Below are 16153 nucleotides of genomic sequence, written 5' to 3'. Positions count from 1 at the left end.
CTAGCTACTGACATGCTTCTCCTTCAAATGAAAAGGAAAAGATGTCACCACTGCACCACAGTGATGCAAGTGTCCTTAAACTAAATGTGCACTCCTTCAGCTGTGACTCACGTCCTGCTGCTCTCTTCTCGTTCTTGCTCTGCGTTATATCCGTGCTGGTCTGTTATGTGCAGCTCTTAGATCATGGGGTCCTCCGGCAAGATCTTTGAGGGGTTTAGTCTAGCTTTGTATATCGAGGCTACCACAAAGGATGAAAAAGAATAAAGAAGTGACATTTCTTTGTTAAATAGTCCTGTTTCTTTTTTACGTATTCCGAACCAGTCCTAGCTATGGCCAGACCCCAATCCTATTGTCTTTTGCGCTGTATTGATGAAGATAATTAGAATACTGTATCTGCTGTAATTTGCCAGCTATGCTTTGTGTGGGTGAGGGCTCTCTCTCTTTCTGTTACTGATAGGCATTATAAGAGTGATGCTGGGTGTGACTAATGTATTTATTGTATTATGTGTCTCCTCTGTGAGTTTCAAAATACAAAAGGAAATAAAGAGAAAAATGGGCCGTGCCTTCCATTAAATCAGAGGAGGCAAACATGGATGTATACATGCATAGTTAGAGCCGATGGTTATTTCTACCAAAATATGCAAATGAGCAACTGCATGCTCAAAATATATAGCTATATCTTTACACTCATAATTTCTTGTTTATGTCTGCATGTAATATTGGTCATGAACAAAGAAAGTGCGTATTTTTTAATAAAATATAGGGCTTTAAATGTTAGAGCTTATTATTGTTATAGATCTCTCTAATTTACTTGTCATTGCAATTTTATTTGAGATGATAAATGTGGAATTATTTTTAAATGACTCAGTTATTCTATTTTAGCCATCTGTTTCCCCCTCCCCACACCAGTACCGGAGCACTTCACGATCTAATATATTTATCCTCACAAACTCCTGGTAAGGAAGGGGAGTGCTAATTGTCCCATTTTACAGATAAGCAACTGAGACATACACAGATGATGGGACAACCTTCTATGACTTCATTGCAGTTACAGGTGTAACTGCAGCACATGCAGAAAAACTGGAGCTAGGTCACAAGCCAGACCAGGACAACTCATGCTGCTGCATCTTCACTGTTGTTATCTGACCCAGCTAGATCAAACGATGCAGCCACAGGATTCAGTCACACCTCTGACTGAGTGTAGACACACTCTAGGACTACGTCTACACTATGAAATAAAGTTGAATTTATTAAAGTCCACTTTGCAAAACTGGGTTTTATGAAGTTGAAGTTGAGTTGCCACACCTGCCGACAAAGTTGATTTAGTGTATGCCCACTGAATAGCTGAAATTCAACTGCTGCAGCAGTGTAGTGTGGGAACCTATCCACGGTTCCTTCAGCCATGTGGCATTCTGTGTTTTCTTGCTAGTGCATTATGGGAAAAAATGCCCTGCAAGTGATTGTGGCTGTCTCGTGTCATCTTCCCAGAATGCGTTGCCCTCATTCTTCTCCCATTGAAAACAACTGGTCATTTTTCTGAAGTCTCTTTGCCCAGTGAGACAAATTGTTTGAATTATCAACTTTATGCCCCTGCCTCTCCTCCCCCCAAGCTGTTTTTAAGCATCCATTGCTGGGACTGTGCTTCATTCTGTCCCTTTTTAAAAAACAGTGACTTTAAAAAATAACCTGGCAGTACCATGTCAACAGGTCACTCAACTAATTCCCTCCCAATTGAAAAAAACACCAAACAAGTGCTTCTGAAGCCCATGACGCCCAAGTGGAACAAACTGGCTCCATGTGACTAGGAAAAGACATCATATTATACTCAAGGAAAGAAGGAAAATCCCAGGGGTCAAAACACCAAACAGGTGGGCTTCCGAACATGCAGCACCCTTAGCAAATGAGCTCTGGGAGCACCCAGCTGACAGTACCATGTACCCATGATGCCCAAGTGGAACCAACTGGCTCCATGCGACTAGGAAAAGAGCTGTGGGAGCACTCAGCAGACTGCACCATGTCAACAGGTCGTTCAACTAATCTTCCCCTTGTGAAGATACAGCAAACAGGTGAGGTAAGCTGTGGGAGGAAAGCAGGAAAAACAAGCAGAGCGGGAAGGAAGTAAAAATAAGGCATCCCAGGGGAATGAAAAAGAGCGACTTTTAAAAATAAGGGAGCATACAGCTGACGGTGCCATGCCAACAGGTTGCTTGGCTACTTTTCCCCTGGAGAAAACACATCAAACAGGTCACTGCTGAAACTGTGGCTCGCCCGAGCCACAAGCTTTGGGAAGGGAGCATACTGGAGCAAGTTAATACTAGTTGCCAGGGGCCAGCCCCCGGCATGTGTTGCTGCTGAGAGGCCCGTCCACAAGTAATCTGTTGACATTTTTCGATCAGATGTGTACCTAGGCGGGTGGGGTGGCAGCCCAAAAAATTTTTGCTGCTGGGGTCCAGCTCCCAAAAAACTCAGTTGGCAGGGGCCAGCCGAGTGACCAGTTGACATGGTTGTTACTTCTGGCAGCAGGCAGTGTTCCACCCCTGCTCAGAACTCTCCCACTGTGGTACTGGGAAACCGTTATGCTGTACTTGATACAGGAGGCGAAGAATCACCCCGCACAGCAGAGGAGAAGCCTCGTACCCCCAAGGCTGGGAAGTCTGCAGCCACCGCTGCGAGGAGGAAACGTAGAGTAGTGGTGGTCGAGGACTCTCTTCTGAGGGGGACGGAGGCGCCCATCTGTTGCCCTGACATTTCATCTCAGGAGGTGTGCTGCCTGCCTGGGGCCCGTATCCGAGACGTTACGGAGGCATTGTCGAGGGTCATCAGGCCCTCTGACGACTATCCCATGCTTCTCATCCATGTGGGCACTAATGATACTGTGAGCTATGAAGCTGAGCAGGTCAAGAGTGACTCCAGGGCTCTGGGGGCATGGGTGAAGGAGTTTGGGGTGCAGGTGGTATTCTCCTCAACCCTGCCTGTCAGTGGTAGGGGCCCAGGCAGAGACAGGTGCATCCTAGAGGTGAATGCCTGGCTTTGAAGATGGTGTTGCCAGGAAGGCTTTGGCTTCCTTGACCACGGGATGCTATTCCAGGAAGGACTGTTGGGAAGAGATGGTGTTCACCTTTTGAGGAAGGGAAAGACCGTATTTGAACACATACTGGCTAACCTAGTGAGGAGGGCTTTAAACTAGGTTTGACGGGGGCAGGGGAGCCAAGCCCACAGGTAAGTGGAGAAAATGGAAACCTGGGTGATGGGTCAGAAATGGGAGGCAGCATGGGCAACAATGTCAGAGTAAAAAGAGGGTCAGGGCAAAACAGGGAGGCAAGATCAAATCAATATCTTAGATGCCTGTATACAAATGCAAGAAGTATGGGTAATAAGCAGGAAGAACTGGAAGTGTTAATAAATAAATATAACTATGACATCGCTGGCATCACAGAAACTTGGTGGGATAATACACACGATTGGAATGTTGGTATTGAAGGGTACAGCCTGCTTAGGAAGGACAGACAGGGAAGAAGGGGGGAGGTGTTGCCTTATATATTAAAAATGTACACACTTGGACTGAGGTGGAGATGGACGTAGGAGATGGACGTGTTGAGAGTCTCTGGGTTAGACTAAAGCTGCGTCTACACGTGCTGGCTATTTCGAAGTTGAAATCGACGTAAGGCGGCGAGACATCGAAGTCGCTATCCCCATCAGCAGATGGGAATAGCGCCCTACTTCGACGTTGAACGTCGAAGTAGGGCACGTGTAGCCGATCCGCGTCCCGCAACATCGAAAGAGCGGGGTCCGCCATGGCAGCCATCAGCTGAGGGGTTGAGAGACGCTCTCTCCACCCCCTGAGCTCTATGGTCACCGCATGCAGCGGCCCCTTAAAGCTCCCCGCCCCCTGCCTTCCTGTGCAGCAAGCTGAGAGAGCGTGCAGGTGGCAGCATTGTCACGTGGCCAGCCTGCACGCATCTGTACAGCCCCAGGCCACCCTCCCGCTGCGATGGCCGCCCGCCAGCCCCCTTAGCACCCCAAGGGCACCCCCCTGCAAGGGGAGCCAGGGCTCCCAGCCTGGCAGCCAGCCTGGGAAAAGGCAGCGGGGCCCCTCCTGGACGGAGGCTGAGATCCAGGACTTGCTGGGGCTCTGGAGCGAGGAGGAGGTGTTCCAGGTAATGGGGAGCAAGAGGCAGAACGTGGATGTGTTCGCTCGGCTGGCTGAGGGCCTGGTCACCCGGGGTCACCCTGCCCGCACTCCTGACCACGTCAGGAGTAAGGTTAAGGAGCTGCGGCAGGGTTACACCCGGGCCCGGGATGCGGCCAGCCGATCTGGGGCCGCCCCCGCCACTTGCCCCTTTTACAGGGAGCTCAGGTCCATCCTGGGCCCCCGGTACACCTCCTCCCCGCTGGCCACTCTTGACACCTTGGCCGACGAGCCCCAGCAGGCCCCGGAGGCAGAGTCCACCCCAGAGGCAAGCCCCACACCCCAGGGCCCCCCCCCAGGAGCCCACCCCTGGGACGCCAGAGGAGGAGGAGGGGGGATCCTCCTCCAGTGACGGGGGGCTCTGAATACGCCTGCCATCCCGGAGCTCCAGCAGGGCATCCGCCCAGAGGGTGTCCCCTGGCCGTGGGAGCGGACCGTCAGGTATGTACCCCTCCGGTGCACACCCCTGTGGTTGAGGGGCGGGGACAAGAGACATGCCCAGGGCCCTCCACATACCCAGATGACCATGACCCCAAGGACAACAGTGGCATGTCCCTCAGAAGAGTGCATCAGCCCCTGCCCCCCCAGCAGGATAGTGCCATGCCCCATCCCTGGGGAGGGGGGGGAGTGGAACCTAGGGTCCCCCGGGGGTGGGGGGGTGGGACACCCAGCAGCAGCAGCAGCATCTCCCGGGGACGGGGATGGGGAACCAGCAGCAGAGGGGTTGGGGGACAAGGGCCACGGCTCGGGGGCCACACACTAACGGCTGTCCCTACTCTTCTTCCCCCCCTGTGTTCCGCAGCTGCACCATCGGAGGGCCCGGAGAGCACCGGCGAGGTGTCGGTGGTCCCGGAGAGCCCACTGGGGCCATCGCTGCAGTCCAGCCCCTCGGCGGAGCCCCAACCAGCCCCAGGACGGAGCCACCACTACCATAGGACGGTGACGGACCCCCAGCTGCTTGCGACCCTCCGGCAGCAGCTGGAGGTGTCGGAGCAGCAGCTGCAGGTGGACGAGCAGTGCCTGCAACTGCAGGAGCAGGCGCTGGCCTGGCGCCAGGAGGCATGGGGGGCCTTTATGCACACTCTTGAGCGCATAGGAGACTACCTGGCCCCCCATGCTGCGCTGCTCACCACTCTGCCCGCCCTGCCCGCTCCACCCACCGCTCCACCCGCCGTTTCACCTGGTGCTCCACCTGCCATCCTACCGCCGTCCGCCACTGCGGGGCCTTCTGCCGAGGGGTACCTGGGGCCTGCTGACACCCGCCGGCCGTATCTGCCAGTTTGCTTGGCCCCCAGCCAGCCTCGGCCAGGGCTGAGGCCGAGGCGAGGGTCACACCTGCTAACCCCAAGCGCTGGACAGTAGGGGGTGTGGGGCCCAGGACGTGCCCCCCCCTTTGTACATATCCCCATTATTGTGTATATAGTTTGTATTAGACCCCTGTTCTTTTATGATACCTGCCCCCCTATGTAAATAGTTCTCCCCTTCCTTGTGTTCCACTGTTTATCATATATATATATATATATATATTTGTAGTAATAATAAGAGAATTCACCGTTTTGTGGTTTCAAGAACAACAGGTCTATTTTTATTTGCAAGAAAAGTGGGGGGTGTGCTCTTGGGTGCTCTGTGGTGTGGGCGTAGGGGCAGGGAGTGTTGTGCAGGATGGGGGAGGTGCAGTGTGGGGCCTGCCAGTGTTCACCCCGCAGCCTGGTCAAAATGGGCCTGCAGGGCCTCCTGGAGCCGGATCCCCTCAGGGTCCACCTGGCGCCTGGGGGCAGCGGGTGGCTGCACGTCAGCCCTGCCAGCCTCCACAGCCCAGCCCTGAAAGAATGCCTCCCCCTTGCTCTCCACCAGGTTGTGGAGTGCACTGCATGCGCCCACAAGCTGGGGGATGTTGGTGGGGCCCACATCAAGGCGGGTGAGGAGACACCTCCAGTGCCCTTTAAGGTGGCCAAAAGTGTGCTCAACCACCTGGCACGCATGGTTCAGGCACGTGTTGAAGCGCTCCTGGCTGGCTGAGAGATGGCCCGTGTAAGGGTGCATGAGCCAGGGCCAGAGGGGTTACGCCGCGTCTGCGACGATGCAGAGGGGCATGGTGGTGTCCCCCACAGGGATGTCCCGCTGGGGGATGTAGGTCCCTGCCCCCAGCCGGTGGCACAGGCCCGAATTCCTGAATACCCAGGCGTCATGGGTGCTGCCAGGCCAGCCAACATAAATGTCCGGGAAACGGCCCTGACTGTCCACCAAGGCCTGGAGGACCACTGAGTGGTAGCCCTTCCTGTTCAGGAAGTGTCCTCCACTGTGCTCTGGACCTCGGATGGGGATATGGGTCCCATCCAGAGCCCCGAAGCAATTTGGGAAGCCCAGGGTGGCAAACCGATGGCGGCATCTGGGTCCCCAAGCCACACGAGCCTGTGGAGGAGCAGGGCGTTGGTGGCGCGGGCGACCTGCAGGGGAAGGAGATGGGAGAGCACCAATAAGGGGTGTGCAGGGTGTGTCTGGCCCTCTCCCCCCAGGGCTCCCCTCCACCACCAGGGCTGCCCCCCCCAGGGCTGTCTCCCCCTCTCTGTGGGTCCTCTTACCTCCATGAGTACAGCCCCGACGGCGGCCATGCCGACTCCAAACTGCTGCTCCATGGATTGGTAGCTGTCTGGAGCGGCCAGCTTCCAGACAGTGATGCTGACCCGTTTCTCCACGCTGAGGGCATGTCGTATGGCGGTGTCCTGGTGCCTCAGTGCGGGGGTGAGCCACTGGCAGAGCTCCAGGAATGTTTGCCGGCTCATACGAAAATTCTGGAGCCAGTGCTCATTGTCCCACTCGCCGAGCACCAGCCGCTCCCACCAGTCGGTGCTCATGGGGTAGCTCCACAGCCGGCGGCGTGTGCGGCCAGCGGGTGGGGAAGGGCAGAGGACAGCAGGGTCTGGGGCTGCATCCTCCTCCCCTGGGGGCAGCTCCTCTTCTACGAATAAAAGGTGATCAGCTGTCTCCTGCATGGCATTGAGCAGGGCGAGCACTGCTCCTGCAGGGGCGGCTGTGTGGACCTCTGGCTGCTGCTGCTGCTGCTGCTCGGGTCCATAACTACTTTGCCGAGGTGTGCGTGCCTATGGCTCTGCAGACCGTGTGCTGTGCAGGCTGAGTGTGTCTGAGAGGAGCCCTTTAAGGGAGCGGATAGCTGTTGCCCCGGAAGTGCTAGTTCGCCCTGTGACCCTACCTGCAGCTGTTCCTGGCACCCTTATTTCGATGTGTGCTACTTTGGCATGTAGATGCTCCCCTGCAGCACCTATTTTGATGTGGTGCTGCCCAAAACGTCGACGGCACCAGCCCTGGAGGAAGTGTAGACGCTATTCATTGAAATAGCTTATTTTGATGTCGCTACATCAAAATAAGCTATTTCGATGTAGCATTCACGTGTAGATGTAGCTTAAGAGGGGTAAAAAACAAGTGTGATGTCCTGATAGGCATCTACTACAGGCCACCTAGCCAGGTGGAGGAGGTGGATGAGACTTTTTTTGAACAACTAACAAAGTCAAGCAGGGCCCTAGATTTGGTGGTGATGGGGGACTTCAACTATCCAGATATATGTTGGGAAACTAATACAGCGGGGCACAGACTATCCAGTAAGTTCTTGGATTGTATTGGAGACAATTTTTTATTCCAAAAGGTTGAAAAACCTACCGGGAGGAAGCTGTTTTAGATTTTATTTTAAGAAATAGGGAGGAATTGGTAGAGAACTTGAAGGTGGAAGGCAGTTTGGGTGAAAGTGATCACAAAATCATAGCGTTCACAATCCTAAGGAAGGGTAGAACAGAAAACAGCAAAATAGAGATAGTGGATTTCAGGAGGGCAGATTTCGGTAAACTCAGAGAGCTGGTAGGAAGGTCCCATGGGAAGCAAAGCTGAGTGGAAAAACAGCTGAGGAGAGTTGGCAGTTTTTCAAAGGGACATTATTTATTTAGGGCCCAAAAGCAAGCTATCCCGCTGTGTCGGAAAGATAGAAAATATGGAAAAAGACTGCCTTGGCTTAACCAGGAGATCTTGCACGATCTCAAAATAAAAAAGGAATTGTATAAAAAATGGAAACAAGGAAAAATTACAAAGGATGAATATAGGCAAACAACACAAGAATGCAGGAGAAAGATTAGAAAGTCTAAGGCACAAAATGAGCTCAAACTAGCTACAGGCATGAAGGGAAACAAGAAGGCTTTTTATAAATATATTAGAAACAAGAGGAAGACCAGGGACAGGGTAGGGCCATTGCTCAGTGAGGAGGGAGAAACAGTTACAGGGAACTTGGAAATGGCAGAGATGCTCAATGACTTCTTTGTTTCGGTCTTCACTGAGAAGTCTGATGAAAGAATGCCCAACATAGTGAATGCTAGTGGGAAAGGGGTAGGGTTAGAAGTTGAAATAAAAAAAGAACAAGTTAAAAATCACTTAGGAAAATTAGAACAAAAAGCAGTCAAGTAGCACTTTAAAGACTAGTAAAATGGTTTATTAGGTGAGCTTTCGTGGGACAGAAAATTAGGAAAATTAGATGTCTGCAAGTCACCAGGGCCTGATGAAATGCACCCTAGGATACTCAAGGAGCTGATAGAGGAGGTATCTGAGCCTTTAGCTATCATCTTTGGAAAATCATGGGAGACAGGAAAGATTCCAGAAGACTGGAAAAGTGCAAATATAGTGCCCATCTATAAAAAGGGAAATAAGAATAACCCAGGAAACTACAGGTCAGTCAGCTTAACTTCAGTGCCAGGAAAGATAATGGAGCAGGTAATTAAAGAAATCATCTGCAAGCACTTGGAAGGTGGTAAGGTAATAGGAAACAGCCAGCATGGATTTGTAAAGAATAAATCTTGTCAAACTAATCTGATAGCTTTCTTTGATAGGATAACGAGCCTTGTGGATAGGGGAGAAGTGGTAGATGTGGTCTACCTAGACTTTAGTAAAGCATTTGATACGGTCTCTCATGATATTCTTGTCAAAAAACTAGGCAAATACAATTTAGAAGAGGCTACTATAAGGTGGGTGCATAACTGGCTGGATAACCGTACCCAGAGAGTAGTTCTTAATGGTTCTCAATCCTGCTGGAAAAGTATAAAAAGTGGGGTTCTGCAGGGGTCTATGTTAGGACCAGTTCTGTTCAATGTCTTCATCAATGATTTAGATATTGGCATAGAAAGTACGCTTATTAAGTTTGCAGATGATACCAAGTTGGGAGGGGTTGCGACTACTTTGGAGGATAGGGTCATAATTGAAAATGATCTGGATAAATTAGAGAAATGGTCTGAGGTAAACAGGGTGAAGTTTAATAAGGACAAATGCAAAGTGCTCCACTTGGGAAGGAACAATCAGTTTCACACATACAGAATGGGGAGAGACTGTCTAGGAATGACTACAGCAGAAAGGGATCTAGGGATTATAGTGGACCACAAACTAAATATGAGTCAACAGTGTGATGCTGTTGCAAAAAAAGCAAACATGATTCTGGGATGCATTAACAGGTGTGTCGTGAACAAGACACGAGAAGTCATTTTTCTGCTCTACTCTGTGCTTGTTAGGCCTCAGCTGGAGTATTGTGTCCAGTTCAGGGCACCGCAGTTCAGCAAGGATGTGGAGAAACTAGAGAGGGTCCAGAGAAGAGCAACAAGAATGGTTAAAGGTCTAGAGAATGTGACCTATGAAAAAAGGTTGAAAGAATTGGTCTTGTTTAGTTTGGAAAAGAGAAGATTGAGGGGAGACATGATAGCGGTTTTCAGGTATCTAAAAGGGAGTCCTAAGGAGGAAGGAGAAAACTTGTTCTTCTTGGCTTCTGAGGATAGAACAAGAGGCAACGGGCTTAAACTGCAGCGAGGGAGGTTTAGGTTGGACACTCGGAAAAAGTTCCTAATTGTCAGGGTGGTCAAACAGTGGAATAAATTGCCAAGGGAGGTTGTGGAATCTCCATCGCTGGAGATATTTAAGAAGAGGTTAGATAGTGTCTATCAGGGATGGTTTAGATAGTCTTGGTCCTGCTATTGGGGCAGGGGGCTGGACTCAATGGCCTCTCACGGTCCCTTCCAGTCCTAGTGTTCTATGATTCTATGATTCTATGGTTCAGTCTGTGTTCCTAGGCTGGAGAGGGGGGCAGCCTTGAAAATCTTTGCTGCTGGGGGAGGTGGACCCCCCTGCATCATGTGTCGCCTCTCAGGACCCAGCCCACAAAAATATTTGTCGGGGAGGGCCAGCGGCCCCGGCACTTGATGAGCCCCAGAAAATGTGAAGTGCAGAAGCCTTCACCCCACGCAGGCCAGGACATGCTGCTGTCTGGAAGCATGGGCTGCACTGCTTAGTCAGCACAGAGTGGGGTGGGTGCTAGCCACATGGTGGGCTGGGGCGAAAGCTGGCCTGCCAGCTGCATGGTGCAGGGGGATGGGGATCTGCCCCATACAAATGTGAAGTGCGGAAAAGAAGTTTCTTGGCCTCTCCTGATACATCCAGTGCAGGGAAGACGCCTTCACTCTGCACAGGACAGGGCATGCCGCTGTCTGGTCTCCACAGCCAAGCCACCACATCATGTGGTGGGGCAAGGGCTAGCCCGCCAGCCAAAATGAGCTCCTGGATCTCCTGATGGCTGCATGCTCATGGCTAGATTCACACATAATGCTGATCAGAAACAAAATGCATTCAAATTGCTGGTCTTCCTGTTTCCTACTTCCTGCACACCTGGAGAGGAGCAGAGGTGAAAGCAGACAGAACATACACATTCTGGGCATTGTGGGATACCTCTGGAGGCCAATAAAATTGATTTAAAGTAACACTTTCCACACTCGCATTAATTCAACCTTTTTAATTTGAACTTGGCATTATGCCTCATTGGAGGGTCGAGGCAAGAAAGTCAACCTTAGCACACGTTAAAATCGACCTAATGGTATTTGCATTGAAGACAATCACATTGTAAAATTGAGCTAAGTGCCTTAAAATTGACTTTAAGCTTTATAGCTTAAGTCAGTATTTCTCAGTGGTAGGTCCAGGGACCAGTTCCAGTCTCTGAGAGCTCCCAGCTAAGGAAGACAGTAAAAGAGTGGTTGAGATATAATGCCTAAAGTGACTCACTCAAAGTCACAAAGCCAGGGTATGTCTACACTGTAATCACATGGTGTGGCTGCATTTTGAGTAGATGTACCCAAGCTTTAATCTAGCAAGCTCAACTAATCTACCTGCATGACAATGCAGGCTTCAGCCCAGACTGGCCTCACAAGTAGCTATCCGAGGGTCTGGGTGTGCTTGTACAGCATCACCGCTCAGGGACTGGAGCAAGTTAGATTAAAACTAGCTCGGATCTGTGCATTTAACCTGTAGTCCCACCTTTGATTCCAGAAGAGCTATTTGCGGACTAGAAGAGAATTACAGAACAGACATATAGGTTCAATCTCTCTAGTCCAGCATCCTAAGGATCTGATCTATACCAAACCATGGAGGTCAATATTTTCTAGCACATTACCAACACGTCCACTGCTTATTGGGCTCTTAGAAGACATTTAGGGGTAAATTAGAGCTCAATAACATCGCAGAACACTGAGAGCCAGGACTGGTGGCTGTTAACCAGCTTTACAGGACCATGGGAGAAACTTATACCCATAGTAAGTGGACATCCAGCCAACTAAAATCATGGCGGATGATGGATGTTACTGGACCAGAGGATGGCAGATGAGAGAGGTATTTGAAATATGCGGTGAAGCTACATCCCTAGCTAGCACCCTCAACATAGGGGCACACTACAAGCAGATAGAGTACACATTTGCAGGTCTATTTCTGACAAAAATCAGGAAAAACAGGGAGTGAGAGCACCTCTCTTAAACAGAAGATCATGAAACAGCAGCTCACCCAGCTTTCCAAGAAGAGGTTAACATTTTTTGGAAGGAAAGAAACATTTTTCAGTCAGTCTATCAAGGTGCTCCTTTCCTTTCCTGGAATGGTAGGCACTAGATATATGCCATGGAGCCCAAAAACAGAGCTGATGGTGCAAATGCTGATTGAATTTCAGGGTCAGAAGGAGTTGAAACAATGATTTATAGTTCTTTTTTTATTTTCCTGTTTCACTAAAATTAAGCCATTTTAAATAGTATGTGAAATGCAAAACCGCCAGATGCCTTTTTAGCAAGTCAAGGGGCTTCCTAAAATCCAGAAAGTATTTAAAATTAAACAAGGTAATGTTCACTATATTTGAAGTTTCCAATAAGCATAAAATATAATTCAGATGTGGCCATAAAACAAAAGGAAAATACTCCACTCTTAAAACCAGTGTCATCCAGTCATCCAGTGTCACCTACAACATCTACATCCTCTCCATGCATTGCACTCTCAGCAAATTTGCCAATGACACTAAGCTGGGGTGGGGAGAGGTAGCTACATTGGAGAGTAGGAAAAAGGTCCAGAGTGACCTAGATAAATTGGAGGATTGGGCCAAAAGAAATCTGATAAGGATCAACAAGGACATTTGAGATTAAGGTAGGCTGAAGTATTAGAGAGGTGTAACCTTAGCTAGGTTAGTAAAAAGCGTCTTTACTGTGGTAGGCTGGGTCTACACAGTCAATCTCTGTCTACAGAAGAAGGCTTTCATTGACAAAACTCACAGCGTCTACACGGTTAAAGTGCCCTGTCGAGCGTATGTTGACAAAACTCAGCTCTTTAGCTGGCAGCGTTATACTTCTCCCCAAGAAGGCATCACTGTATTGGCAGTATTCTGTCAACACAGTTGCCATGTAGATGCTTGGGGCCTGTTCTGTCGACAGACCAAGTCCTCCATGGCACCGGCCAGCTGGTGCTGGGAGGCACCCTTCCCCCAGAGACACAACTCTATCATCCCTGCCTCCAGCCATGTCTAAAAGGACTGGCAGCACCAGGGAGACGGAGGGAGGTGTGACTACAGGTCTGCTGCACATGCCTGCAGGCAAACCCTGCCAGCCCCTCCCAGTGACCAAAAATATGTCCCAGGCAGCAGGAAACCATCCCAGGCCTTTCCACAGCTCATGGGAGTGATCCCAGACCTTCGGAAAGGGTGGCAGGAAGCAGGCCCCATCCTGGTCTGCCCTCAAAAATCAAAGACCTGCTGGCCCTGTGGGCCAAAGAGGAGGTGGTCCTGGGCCCCACCGCTAAATGCTATAATGCCCGGGATATGCACAGCTGGCCAAAGCCCTGGCAGAGCATGGCCACCCTGCCCGTACCCTTGAGCAGGTGCGGGCGAAAGTGAAAGAGCTCCACCAGGGCTATGTATGTGCCACCAGCCACCATTACAGGGAACTGGACCACCTCCATGGGGGCAAGGACAGGACCCCCAGCAACACCTGGGAGTGGCCTCCCCCACTGGCAGGTGTGTCCCTGGAGCCACCCAGCTCACTACAGCCACCCCAACAGAAGCCCCCCATTGGATCCTGAGTCAAGCCAGGGCATGCTGGCCATTGCCCTGAACTCCACCACCCCCAGCATTGCCAGCTCTGCATTGGCATCCCTGGACCTGTTCTCAGGACCATCCGGTGAGTACCCCATATGCTGCCAGGCATTGGGGGAAATGTAGTCAGGCCCTTCCTCCGACAGCATGGGCATGCTGTGCAGCAGGGCCCACCTTGTGAGGGCACAGACATATGTACCATGGGCAGTTCTATCCCTCAGCCCAGGGGTCCGGACTGTGACCGCTGGCGAGGACAGGGGGCAGGGCCCAAGGATTGTGCTGTGAGGAGACACCCTCTCCCCATAGCTGCAGTGTCCGAGGGCCAGCTCAGCCCTGCTGTGCACCCAGGCAGCCCTGGGGAGGAGGTTCGGCAAGGGGAAAGCGACTGGCACCCCCCCGAGGGATGGCAGCCCACCGGCCCCAGAGTGTCCAAGCATCCAGAGGACCCATTGGCGGCCAGATGAGGACACCCTCTGGGGATACACTGACGCCCTCTGGTGGCAGAAAAAAATAACCAAGGAGTGGATGTGCTGGGAGGGCAAGAAGCACCAGGACTGCTCGTGGGGGTCTGGAGGGACTGGCTGCTAGACATTGCAGAGGTCTGGGTGGCTCAGCCTGCTCCACCTGCAGAGCCTGCTGCCCTCACCCCCTTGGCAGGAGAGAGTCCCCCTCCTGTCCCCTCTCCCCCAGACCCCATGTCACACATGATGGCACATGTGATGGTGATGGTGGGGATCCATTTCCTCCAGGGTCCCCCTAGCCCTGCTGCCCCACCCACTGAGCCAGAAGCTGCAGCATCCCCCCACCACCACCAGCCCCCTCCATCCCTGTAGCCCCAGTCCCAACCCAGCCCCATGATGGAAGCTGCCCATGGGGTTTGAGGGGCTCACTCAGCTGCCATGTGTCACGGCCCTCAACCCCCGCCCCGACTGATCTCCCCCCACCACTTCAGGTGCCCCCATCCCCCCGTTCAGGTGCCCCCCCTCAGTTCATGTGCCCCCCCTCCCCCGTTGTAATTAGAAGGGCATCTGTACATATAACTGTTATATTTTTTTATTGTAAATAGCTATTTTTCTTATATAAAGGTTTATTGGTTTGTCAAACCCTTGTGACCCTCCTTGGGGGACGATGGTTGGTGGGGGGGTGCTGTAGGAGACGGGCATGGCAGGATGGTGACCCCCCACCCCAGTGTGCTCTGGGGATGATCATTGGGGGCTGCAGGCAAAGGACTCCCACAGAGCCTCCCAAATTTGCATCTCTTCTGCATGTACCTGCTGGTTGGGGGCCATGCTGGCTGTTTGTAGCAGCCCCCTTTCTCAGGAACCCAGCCCTGCAGAAACTCCTCCTCCCTCTCCAACAAGTTGTTGAGTGCACAACATGTGGCCAGTCTCCACCCCTACATTTAGCCACATCGGAACCTCCCTTTCAAGTGGCTGAAGATCAGCTCAACGGGGTTCCTTATCCGGGTGAGGCAGACGTTGAAGATTTCCTGTGTGTAGTCCAGGTGGCTGGTGTAGGGCCTCATGAGCTGCAGGAGGAGTGGGTAAGATGCATCCTGTACAATGCACAGAGACTGTCTCTCCCATGGCCAGATCACAGTGTGGGAGGCAGGTGCCCTCCTCCTTCCTGCAGAACAGGCTTTAATTGTGGAGCACTGGTGTGTGATGCATGTGGCCCGACCACCCAATGTAGATGTCAAGGAACTGGCCTTGGTGGTCCACTAGGGCTTTCATGACCACCGAGTGGTACCCCTTCCAACTTACAAAGCTTCTGGTGCTGTGTTCTGGGGCCCAGGTAGGGACGTGCATGCCATCCAGTGCCCTGAAACAGTTGGGGAAGCCCAGGATGTGGAAGCTGGCTACCAGGGTGTCCATGTCGTGGATGCGGACGAAGCTCTGGAGCAAGATGCCATTGATGGTACACATCACCTATGGGCAGAAGAGACTGGACACAGTCACTAGGAGGATGGCACCCCTGGGATGCAGGGAACCCCACAGCCCCCGCCCTTTCCTTCTTCCCCCTGCCACCCTGTCCCTCTCCCCTCCCTTTCCCCTGACCTCTGTCCCCCTTCCCCTACCCTCATCTCCTCCCCATTCCCCTGTCCCCACCCCGTCCCCATCCCCTGTGCCCCTCTCTCCCTCGTCCCCATGCAGCCCAAGGCTGCCTTACCTGTATCAGGACAGCTCTGATGGTGGACTTGCTGACCTTGAACTGGTTTCCCACCCTCTTCTTGAGGGTGAGGGTGGGCTGCATGGTCGTATCCTGTCTGTGCAGGGCAGGGGCGAGCTGGTGCCATAGCTCAAGAAAGGTGGCCTTTGTCATTCAGAAGTTCCAGACCCAGTGGTGGTTGTCACATTGCCCCACTACTAGATGGTTCCACCAGTGGTTGATAGTGGGATACTGCCAGACTCGGGGAGGGCTACCGGGTTACCAGGGCCCTGGGGCTGTTATCTGCAGGCTTTTCCTCAGGGTCATCCTCCCATAGGTAATGGAAGACCCCCAAGAAGATCAGAGGCAGAGGGAGCTGCAGCTGCCTG

This window comes from Carettochelys insculpta, chromosome 1 (genome assembly GCF_033958435.1).
Source record: "Carettochelys insculpta isolate YL-2023 chromosome 1, ASM3395843v1, whole genome shotgun sequence".
NCBI classification, from domain to species: domain Eukaryota; kingdom Metazoa; phylum Chordata; order Testudines; family Carettochelyidae; genus Carettochelys; species Carettochelys insculpta.
This window is presented reverse-complemented; position numbering follows the sequence as displayed.